This window comes from Centroberyx gerrardi, chromosome 11, assembly GCF_048128805.1.
Source record: "Centroberyx gerrardi isolate f3 chromosome 11, fCenGer3.hap1.cur.20231027, whole genome shotgun sequence".
Taxonomy (NCBI): domain Eukaryota; kingdom Metazoa; phylum Chordata; class Actinopteri; order Beryciformes; family Berycidae; genus Centroberyx; species Centroberyx gerrardi.
This window is the reverse complement of record NC_136007.1, coordinates 1279057-1290977: the sequence shown is the minus strand read 5'-3', so window position 1 is coordinate 1290977 and position 11921 is coordinate 1279057. Positions and strand designations below refer to the sequence as shown.

Genomic DNA, 11921 nt, shown 5'->3' with positions numbered 1-11921 from the left:
CTTGGAACCAGAGACCAGCTTCTTGACGGAGCGAGGGACCGCCGGGGAGAAGGCAGAAAGAGGAGGGTGGAGAGAGAGGAAAAATCAATGAATCTGTTGCAGAGGTCAGAGGAGGTGGAGTGGATGGAGTTATCGGGAAGCTGGAGGAGTTTGTTGAGGGTGGAGAAGAGAGCTTCCTTTGGATATCAGGTTTAGTAGAAAGAAGATTTTGCTTGTGTAAGGGCAGGTCTGTAGAGCATAATGTGTTCAGAGTAGTGAAAGGTCTGGGAGTGAACGGTCAGACCTGATCTCTAGGCCTCTCCAACTGTCGACCCCTGGCCTTTAAGGAGTGAAGCTCAGTTATGTACCAGGGAGCCGGGAAAGTGACGGTGCGAGTTTTGAGAGGTGCAAGGGAGTCCAAGGTGCTGATGTAGTAAGGTAGTGTTGGACAGGAAGCCGCCTAAGCACTTTTTAGACACTTCATTAATATAATACTACTGCTACTACTAATAATAATAATAACATAGTTAATAATTTTTTAAAGCGCTTTCTGCCTACCATACATCAGAGGACATTTCTGACACACTCACATTTAACCAGAATTTGTCTCTCAAGTCATGAGTTTTTAGTCCTGGAGCTGCTCACATTTTAAGAGTCAGTTCAGACTGAGATCATACAGCAACACACATTAAGACTCCAGCAGGATTTTTCACAGATTTGGTCGTAGTTCCTTGCTGCATCACGCAGGTTTTCAGTGCATATGAAGGATTATACAGGCTCAAAACACTGATAATGGATTATGATATTTGAGTGTGAATGAAGCTACAACATCCCTCTCCTTCGCCTACACACCAAGGTTATTATCGTTAACGAAAACTAACGAAATAACGAAAACTAGGTGTGAAAAAACATTTTTATTAACTGAAATAAAAATAAAAACGAGGCTTTACAAAAAAATGATAACTAACGGAAACTGTATTGTGTGTTTACAAAACTAACTAAAATAAACAAAAATTCTCATTTATTTTATTTATTTCCTTTTTTGGTGTCTAATGTATAAATGAAGCCTAATGTATTGATGGAGTGAACATACTGAATGCATGCTGAAGTGTGTGAGACTGATACTATGCCACAGATAAATGTAGCGGTTTTTGTTTTTTTCTTTTTACTTTTGTTTGTTTAACCTTTCTTTAAACAGGAAGTCTCTTGAGATTTAACGTTGAGACGTTCAAGTAACATCATACAAAACAAAAAAGAAGCATCAATAACAGTAGTGAACATCCAAAGATATAAGAGAACAGGCTCGGGGAAAAATATTAAAATATACTAAAAATGGCAATGGCTATACGGCTGTTTAAAGCTTTGGAATGATTACTTAAAAAAAAAAAAAATAGAATCTATATAACACTTGAGGGTGAGATTTAATATCTCTTTTATAAGACAGACCTGGCCAAGCAGGGTCAACAGGGTTCCTCCCGGTCATGTGACTGATGATGTTTGGAAAGTGAGACTGTGGGAAACTGTCGGTTCACTGTCGTCGGTAAAACCAAATCTGAGGATCTTCGCCCCTGAAAGCACAGCGCCTACAGTAAGTCACTGTTTTATTTACCGAAATGATATAAATGTGAATCTGCCTTATTGTTATATTTTTTGTCTTTGATAAATAGTGTGTTAGAATGACATTATGTCTGATGGGGAAAAAATACCTGTAGACTACGGAAGTGTAGGCCTACGCCTCTGGAAAGAAAAAAATCATAATTCCGAGATAATGATCTCGTAATTCTGAGAAAAGATATCATAACTCTGAGATAATTATATACTAATTCTGAGATATCTTGGCGGAGACGTTGATGTTGCTTGTAGAGAAGGCAATCAGCTCTTCACTGTTTCCAGTCTGAGACACTGGGAGACACTAACGTCTTTCAGTAATATACTATACTGGGCCGGATTATCCATATATCGCATCGGGCGAGTGCCCGGGGGCACCAGCCAATTTGCCTTGTCGGGGGGGCACCACACATTCAAACCATGATTTATTATACCTTTATAAGCTTTGTCATATTTTCTTTATATATTATGCCTACTCTCTGGGGGGAATGCATACGCGGCCAAAATTAACAATTGATAATAAAAAAGAATATGCATAAAGAGAAAGAATCGTGATTGGTGTGTAGGTGCCCCCCCGCCTCCCCATCACATTTGAATTTGTCCAGTTGAAGCATTTTGTGCGGTAAGAGAAAACCCGTTCACGGAGTAGCTGCTAAGAAAAGGTAGGCTGAAAACGACTTTCCCAAGTGTGTTCGCCGCAGTCAGGCTTTTCTTAACCTGCCTGTTACGAACTGTAAGGGTGAGAGATCTTTTTCACAACTTACAGTTTTTTCTGAATGCTTAAACACTAACAGTGATTCTTGAAGCACTATCTCTGAAACCATTAACACTTGTAGCCAATGCATTTACCAAGTGTGCCAAACTGAATGCACGTTCTCTGCTTTACACTCAGTTTGTAATTTTATAACACACTTTTTGCAAAATTGTAAACACAACTCACTGCTTTACACTCAGTTTGCAATACTGTAAAGTTTTGTCATACATGTAGTAACGTAAACACACATACACACAGGTATCCAAATGTGTAAAGTATGGATGTGTATTCCGAACATAACACACTATCAATACAAATAAGGGGAAAAAGTTTTTTGTTTTTTTTCTTACTGTAAAAAAAAAAATTAAAAAAAAGCCACAAGTGTTTTTCATTTATACTATCAGTGCGTAGTTGGTGCTTCGTGTGCTTATTCAAATGATGGTTTGTGTGTTTGTGTTGACGCAAAAACACAATGTTTTAAAAGAGTTTGAAGAGTTTTGCAACAATTGTTTACTTTTGCAAGAGATGTATAATGTTTTGCTGGTTTGGTGTAAGGTTTTGTGGTTAGTGTGTAGAGTTTTGCAAAAATAGCCTATAGTTTCAAAGATAGTGCCTAAGCAATCAGAAAAAACTGTAAAAGAGTGAAGAACGAACTGGTCGAGTTGATGCTTGTGGAAAGGTTTTCTCTTTGAACTGGATGCGCGGTTTGTGATGTTGCAATACATTCAGGGATGGACTGGCCATCGGGAATACCGGGATAATTCCAGTTGGGCCGCTCTATCTACTCTATATACAGAGTGAGAGGGTGTCATGGGGCCAGAACGCACCGGAACGGCAATCCGGGAGTGAATCTGACGACGGAACGCGCATTCCGGTTCTGAAAAAATAAATACAGATCGATCAGTCAAAATTTGGTGGCTTAAACAACTGGTCAGGGGCGGAAATCACGGGGGGGACAGGGGGGTCCGGACCCCCCCTTCCTGGGACTAACAGAGAGTTGTCCCCCTCAATATATCATTGTAAACATAACTATATAATTTTAAATAATATAATAATATGCATTGAAAGCACTTGTGCTAATTATAGACGCAAAACAATGCGTTTTTAAGTTTCGAAAGATTGCGTCCCCCCCCCCCTCTCATACGCCTCACAGTGGTTTGGTCCACTGCCTACCTGCCTCCCCGAACCCCCACACACACACATCAGCCCTCGGTACGAGTGTGTGTGGAGGATCTCTGGAAGTGTGTCAGTGGTGGCAGACCTCCAGTAAGTAGCTGAGGTTAACTTAAAACAAAGGATGTGTCAGACATTTTTCTTTACTTCTACCACTCAATAGAATAAAACACATTCACAATTGTAATCAGACTACATTTTGTTCCGTTACCTCGCGGTTGGATCTCGTGCGTCAGCGTGTTGGTACGGAGCCGCGTCTCCTAATGCATGTGTGTGTATGGAGGCAGGAGGTCTGTCCACAATTAAAATCCTCATAACTCACTGAATTTTTGACCGATTTTCAAGCGGTTTGGTTTGTTACAAATGCCAGACATGTATTTATGATACAGGATACTTGGTTAAATTAAAATGCGGGTTTTCATACCAAAATACTTTATCTTTTGTAGATGGTAACAGTAATATTTCTATAATATAATATTTAAGATTAACTTACCCTATGTAATTAGGTTCTAAGTATATTATTTTTTTCTTACTGCATGTAAAATGGCTGCCACTATGTTATTTTGTTCATAATTTTGGAAATAAATGAAGACTTAATTAATAAAAAAGACATAATTACAACAAACATTATGTTAAATATAAGTACGTTTCTGGCAGGCTTCATAGCGTTCTGGACTTTTACACATTGACAGCAAAACATTAGAGATCTGCTTTTTCGGGAAAACTAAATTTAAATAGGCATATATTAGCTTTAGTTCAGTTAATGGGTGTTGCATCTCACCTACTACTGTAAATAACCTGCATGCTGTGTGTGTGTGTGTGTGTGTGTGTGTGTGTGTGTGTGTGTGTGTGTCTATTTGTCAGCCAGCCAGGTCAGTTAAAATGGCAGAGAAAAGAAAAACAGACATCCGATCATTTTTCAGTGCACCGAAACGCCAAGTAGAAAGACCCCAGTAATATCAAAGGCAATTTGATAAAATCTTCATAAGAAAGGAATGAAGTGCTTATGGAAATGTTTCATAATGGACCTCTATATACATTTAATACAACAGTACTTTTGGCGGCACCTTTGGTGTCCCCTTCAGGAATTGCTCTTGAGAAATTTTTCTGTTTATTGTCCCCCCCAACAGTGAAATGAAATATCCGCCCTTGCAACTGGTTTGGTTAGTTTTACACCAACTTTGCCAGCTGGGCGGTGTTTGGACCTTTGAGCCAATCACAGTGCTTAAAAACGCGAACCCCACCCAACCGGGAAGCCGTGCCACATTAAACAAACACATCAAATAACTGGCGGTTTAGTCAGAGCCGCAGAGCTGACAGGTTGTGTTGTGAAATCACCAGCAAGGATGGTTGGTGTCCGGCCGATTGCGGCGGGCTGGTCTGGACTAACGTCCCAGTCCATCCCTGATTGTGCTGCTCCTTTCACCTTCTGCAGTTCCCACAGTCACCTCACCTCACCTGAACTGACTGCTTGCTACAGTCATTGAGCTTGCTTTATTTGGTGGTATGTGGGGCCTTGTCTGTGGTGCTTAAGTTGCATTAGATGTCTGTTTCATGATTTTTTTCTATTTTTTGTATTTTGATTTTTTTAGTCATGCTCTGTAATGGTTTGGCATTTAGTCTTCATTCAGGCCTTTGAAAATGTATGGTGGAAACACATTTTCCACCATTTCAAATTTGATACAGTATAGCTCTGTGTGTAAAGCCTAAAATGACATTTGTAGGGTCAAGTCAATCTATGGTGTAAAGTAATTTGTTGGTTAGTACATTGTCTTACATTTGTCTGCAGTATGTGTGTAGAGCCTGTACTGTTTAAGTTAATGTAAATCTATGATCTTTATTGCCATAGTAAATTTCACTTTTTTGCGTGTCAAGTCGACAGCACCCCTAAAAAATAATAATAATTAAGCCCGACGGAGACCCCTGTCCCGGGTCCACGGCGCGGTCCGTGTTTGACGAGCTCTCGCGAGCTCAGTTTTTAAGCTAGAGCGGAACGTAACATAGCTCCAAAGTCGGCGAAGTTTTTGACAAAGGTAAATGGGCATGACTATTTTCAAACGGGTCCCTTGACCTCTCACATCAAGATATCTGAATGAAATTGGGCTCATTAGAACCGCAAGAGTCTTAGCTTTACAGCCATGTCTGACACATGTCAGCTACATCGGGTATATGAGCTCCAGGGTCCTAAAGACACAGAGTTCTGCATGCAGTGAAAAGATGTTATTCTCACCTTTTTTTCTTTCCATATTTCTGCACACTGTGGTACCTAAACAGTCATGGAATTGTAGAAATTGGGTATGGCTGCAACTCTTGTGGATCCAAAGAGCCCAATTGCATTCATGTGTGATGAAATATGGCCTCATAGTAACCATTTCAATGTGATGACAGCATTTTTTAAAACCTGACCTTACTGTATAAAATGACCTATTGTGAGCTGTAGGATAATCACAGCCTCATGAAACTCTAGACCCAGAATCTAGACAGCTAGACCATTCAGAAACTGTATGGGACGTCCAGGCACATTGAAGATAAGTGGGTTTTTCTGAGCCATTTTCAGAAAATAGTGTTTGTCATCCAATCGTCAAAATTGTCAAAATCGCACAAATCTCCAATTTTCAAAAGTTATTGATACGGCATCACAGCATTAAGTTTTCTAAAGTGTTTTTCAAGGTCATGAGGTCTTCAGGTGGTCTTTTGGGGAGATTTTAACTGATACTTTACTGGTACTTTATTATTTTAGTTAAAGTAGTCACAATGTTTCTTATTCTGATAGAACTGGGCTTTATGGTATATTTACAGGACATTTATGGACAGTGGACTGAAGCATTGGAACAAACCCTCACTCATTGGAAATGTCTGTTTTTCCATAGATGGATATATGATTTTTTTTTAAATAAAAACAGCCAGGTTCAGGTGAGAGAGTAAGGTCAAAATGACGTTACCTGACTGCATTGCCCACAGCAACCCAATATTCAATTACAATAATGTTATAAATTGATATGGATCAATTTATACCTCTTATTAGATTATAAATACTCTGGTTGTTATATTTGCCTTTTGGTTGACAGCACAAAGAGGGAGAGAGGAGGATAGAGAGGGAGAGAAGGAGAGAGAGCAGGATGGAGTCGGCACAGAGAGAGAGAGAGAGAGAGAGAGAGAGAGAGAGAGAGAGAGAGAGAGAGAGAACCAGGTGAGAAAGTGGACAGGTATTCAGGACCACATAGTTATAACACCAAGGCAGCTTCTGTTTTGCCCACATTCATTCACAGCTTGATGAGCTGGACTGTCCCCATGTGGTTCAGAGACTGAAACAATGTTTTGTACATTTCTCCTCATATCTGCTTTGCTGTAACTTGATCTTTTACTTACTTTGGAAAGTTCTGCTCATTATGATCGAGTCTTTGCCTCAGGTTTTATTAACTAACTGAGGGTCCTCTCTAAAACAGGTGTATTATACTGAAATCTGTGATTGTTCATTCTGAACCATTATTATTATTATACACTACAATAGACCACCCAACTAATTACCGTAGGTTGCTTCTGAAGGTAACATTGTGTACCTAACTGAACTGAGGTTTGCCAAAGTGAAAGGGGTTGAATACTTTTGCAAACAGCATATTCAATTTTTCATTTTCTTAAAAAATATTTTTTGGTGTAAAACTCATGTTACTTACTAGTAATTCATTAAAAGTATTATTGTTGTAAATTAAAATATGATATATAGAAAAATATTAATGTATTAATTGTTATCCAGTGAAATGAGTGATTTAGCAGGGGGGTTGAACACTTTTGCAAGGCTCTGTATGCATGTCACATTCTCATTAGGGGCTGAGCCCTGATCTGTGTAATGTTTCATCTGTGTAACCTTTGTAGTCCAAAATGCAAATCTCTATTTAATCTCTATTTGGGGGTTCTTATATGAAAGAGTTTGGGAACCTGGACTGAATAATAAAACATCCAAAACATCAAAATCAAATGGACTTTTGAATCAAGTTGTTTGGTAACTTAATTTCCTGGGACTCAAAGTCTGAGCTCAATAATAAAGTCAGCTTATTGTATCATTATAGTATCCTTATATTAGTCCTCTGGTATCTCTGTATGGTCTCACAGTGTGTGTCCTGACCTGGCTGGACACCTGACATGACACATTTTATTAGGGGTGTAAGTGCAGGAAAGACATTCACACCATTCCTTTTCTTTGCGTTTTCATTTATTGCTTATTTTCTTTACAACCTAAACTTTTGGGGAAAGGGGAGGTGGAACAAAGGAATTGAAGTTCATGGTATGCGCGCCAAGCGCGCGTCAAAGTCCCAGCCTATATACATGGGAAACACCCCCTGCTCCGAAGATTGATGTCCATATAAGGTCATGCGCATCACACAGGTGTCTCCTCTTGCTGGCGCAGATAATAGACTCAACATACTCCGGCCCGATGAACTTGTCTCATCCAGAGTCAATGTTTATCTTCCTCTAACGGGTAAAGCAGTTGAACTGGTCTTCTGATAACAAGGCGAGATGGAAGTCGAATAGCACATGACCTGATTTTACCATCTCTTCCCATAAACGTTTTTTCAATCCGTCCCATTTTCCACATATGCTTTGGTCGTTTGTCTTCATACAGTAATACGACATCTCCAACCTTAAAAGGAACAGATTGTTTTGAGAGACTCACGTGATGTGCAGAACGAAGTTCCATCAAATATTCCTTCATCCAACGACTCCAAAATTGATTTGTCAGTCTCTGACGGTACTGCCATCTCTTATTAAGTTGGATTGCATTCGTTCCATTCAAACTGGAATCACAGATGGGATAAGAAGGCAAAGTAGTAATCCGTTGTCCTGTTATGAAATGAGCAGGTGTGAGAGGAGAGGGTTCACTGCTGTCTGTGTGGAGATAAGTAAGGGAGCGAGAATTTATCACAGCTTCCACTTCACAGATCAGAGTTTGTAGTTCCTCAAATTCGAGGCAGGACCGTCCAAGTACCTTCCGTAGGCACGTTTTGACTGATCTGACCAGGCGTTCCCACATGCCCCCCCACCAGGCAGCTCGCTCCACGATGTATTTCCATGAAATCCTCTTCTCCACAAACATTTCTTGTACTTCCTTTTAGGGTTGGGCGGTATCCAATTTTTGACACCGTTAAACCTTCCCCAAATTTTCCCGCGGTATACGGTATTACCATCTGATTAAAAATCACATTGTAGGGCTTGGAGGGAGCCGCCAATTCCAAATGATGAATTTATGTAGTCGCTGCTATATCGTTTCCCGCCACAAGGTGGCTGCAGTGCACTTCAACTGTGATTTTCACATGACAAAAATGTGATACATGTTCCAGTTTTATTCTCTGAACAACATCAGAAACGGAATAGCAAACGTTGCATATTTACAACAGAATATTGAAACAATAACAACAAAACATGTACAAAATTAACAACATGTCATCTATCTTTATTTCTAATTCCCTCTGTTTGATAAGTATATTTGCTCCTATTTTAGTACGAAGCCTCCTTGTTTTCTGATCTGCTTCTGTTACGGTACGTTAGGTAGACGTTTTTTTGTTACTGCAATGCATTACGATAATTACGGTAATCGACGACGGCACGCTCCAGAGACGCCGGCCGAGCCGTCTTGTGGCACTTGTACGTTACTACAAACTACAGTTACAAACTACAGTTACATTATATAACAGGCACCAGGAGTTTACCAGTATCCACCGCTGTTTGCATGTAAGCTGAAGCTAACTGAAGCTAACTGAACCTGGGCACCGATGTGTTCCCGGTGAGACGGACACGGTCCAGCCATGTACTGGGTTTTGACCTAGTTTTTTCCCCCGGCCTGTATTTGAGGCCGGCCTTTATTTGTTCGTGTCGACCACGGCCCCGGTCTGATGGTGAGCTTGTGGCACATGCGCACAAGTACTTTCGGGCCGCCCTCGACATCAGCGGAAAGCGGCTGGCTCCATTTGACTTCCACCAGAGAAGGGATCTTCGTCTCCGTGAATCACAGGCTCGCAACAATAGGCATTCATCTCTGATTCTGCTCGCTCCTCTATGGTGCCGCGCCCGCCGCATCAGCTTTTTTTTTGCAAGAGACTGCCCAAAGTTATCTTTTTTTTCGGGGGTGCAGGTTGGGCATCTCTCTCCTCTTCTTCTGCCAGAATTTTTTTTATGACGGTAATGAAACAGACACCGTTGCTATTTTCAAATACCCCGGGATACCGTATTACCGTATTACCGCCCAACCCTACTTCCTTTCCTTTCATCAGAGTCCACAAAGATTTTAGAACTTGCTCAGCTCTTTTGAAAGTCCTAGCATAATCTGAATAGATAACGCTACATATGCCACGTCTGGAAATAAATCTTCTGAAGGCCAATAAGAATGCATCAGTAGAAAGATCGCACACTAGTTCTAGATGCACTGCTCTTGGTACCGCGCAGGTAAATAAGGCTATGTAGGCCTTTTTATTGTGTGGTTTAACATATAATGGTCCCGCAAAATCCACACCAGTTATTTCAAACGCTTGGGCCTTATTTATGCGTTCCCTTGGTAATGGTGCGCAGACCTGTTGTCCGGCTTTAACTCGAGTTCGCTTACAGATCAAACAGCATCGGACACATCTCTTTGTCATTTGTCTACCCTTAAGCATCCAATACATTTCTCTGACCTGCGTGAGAGTAGCCTGCAAGCCTGAATGCATTACTTCTTCGTGTGCTCTCTTGATCAAAAGTTCTGAAAACGTATCATTACCAGGTAGGATGTATGGATGCTTCTGAGCGTATGACCAGTTGGTTGCCTCCCTCCTATGCGTAAAAGTCCATCTTCATCCAAAAACGGTCTCAGGGCAGCGATTTTCGATTGTTTATCCAATTCTTTATTATTTAGCAAATTGTTGATTTCCTTTGCGAAACTGTTTCTTTGGCTCAGTTGTATCCAATATCTCTCGGCTTGCTGGATCTCCTCTGTACACAGGTCTCCCGAGCGGTTTTCTCCGTTTCGTGCGTTATGCGTAAAACGCTGTATCCAGGCCGTTATTCTCAAGACCTTACTGAGTCCACTGTACTTATCCAAATCAAGAATGGGTTCAACAATGCATTCTTGCTCAGTTAGTGTATTCTGAACGACATACTCATTAATATCATCGTTTTCTATCGTCACTTCAGTTTCACTTGCCAAGACATAATCAGAGTCTTTCAGCCACTCCGGCCCGTGCCACCACAGATCATCCTCCTTTAAGGCTTGTACACTGGTTCCTCGTGTCCCGCGATCAGCAGGGTTTTCCTTTCCAGCACAGTGATTCCAGCGTTCAGGTAAGGTCAAACCTTGAATTTCACTGACTCTGTTCGCCACAAATTGTTTCCACTGTTTAGAATTACTCCTAATCCAATGAAATGTTATCATTGAATCAGTCCAAAAGTACATCTCACTATCCTTCATTTTTAGATTTGCCATGATAAATTTCCCAAGTCTAGCTCCAATAAGGGCTCCCATCAATTCCAATCTAGGGAGTGTCAATTTTTTCAGAGGGGCCACTTTAGTTTTAGAGGCGACTAGACTGGTTGAGCATTGTCCCTTTACATTTACACAGCGCAGATATGCTGTTGCACAGTAGGCCTTTTCGCTGGCATCAGTGAATACATGGATTTCACGTTTATTTACAGAGTCTGCGTTTGCATTCTCACAGTCTGACAGTTCAACGTCATAACGACGATCAATTGATATGGTTTTCAGATGAGGAATTTCTGAGCACCATTGATGCCATTCATTTGCCAGATCGGTCGGAAGTTCTTGGTCCCATTCAAGTTCTCTTTCCCACATTTCTTGAAAAAGACACTTTACCCGTATAGTGAATGGTGATAGAAATCCAATGGGATCAAAGATACGGGCAGCAGACTGCAACACCCCTCGTTTAGTATCTCGCTTCTCTTGCAAATATTTAACCAATTCATCTGTTTCAAATACGAATTCATCCGTGTTAGTTTTCCATGTTATTCCCAGAACCTTAAGTGGGTTTTGGCCCTTTATTTCCACTGGTTCCGTATCATGTTCCACATTCCATTTGTTTTGCAGTTCTGGGGAATCTGTGCTCCATTTGCATAATTTCATGCTTGCACTTGACATCATTTCTTTGGCCCTCTGATACAGTTCCATGGCTTTGTCAACATTCTGTGCTCCAGCAATAAAATCATCTACATACAAACACTCGTCTAATGTTTTGACTTCTTCTGGATATATGTGTTTGTATTTCTTGAGGTGTTGCCTAATTGTTGCCGCTAACAAAAAGGGACTGGCGGATGCACCAAATGGTACACGGGTCATTCTCATAATCATCACCTTCAGATCTCCTGGAATTACTGGTTTCTCTCTGAACCATAGAAATCGCAACATGTCTCTATCGCTTTCATTTAG

At 40.7% G+C, this 11921-nt stretch overlaps 1 protein-coding gene across 1 annotated transcript in view; it reads left to right on the top strand.

Annotated features, from left to right (window-relative positions):
- Positions 1–1492: 1492 nt before the first annotated feature.
- Positions 1493–11921, top strand: part of LOC139914511 (uncharacterized) — a 31491-nt gene continuing 21062 nt past the window's right edge. Inside the window, exon 1 of the mRNA XM_078286767.1 lies at positions 1493–1567. The gene's annotated coding sequence lies outside the window, so the exon portion shown is untranslated. The remainder of the gene's footprint in view (positions 1568–11921) is intronic.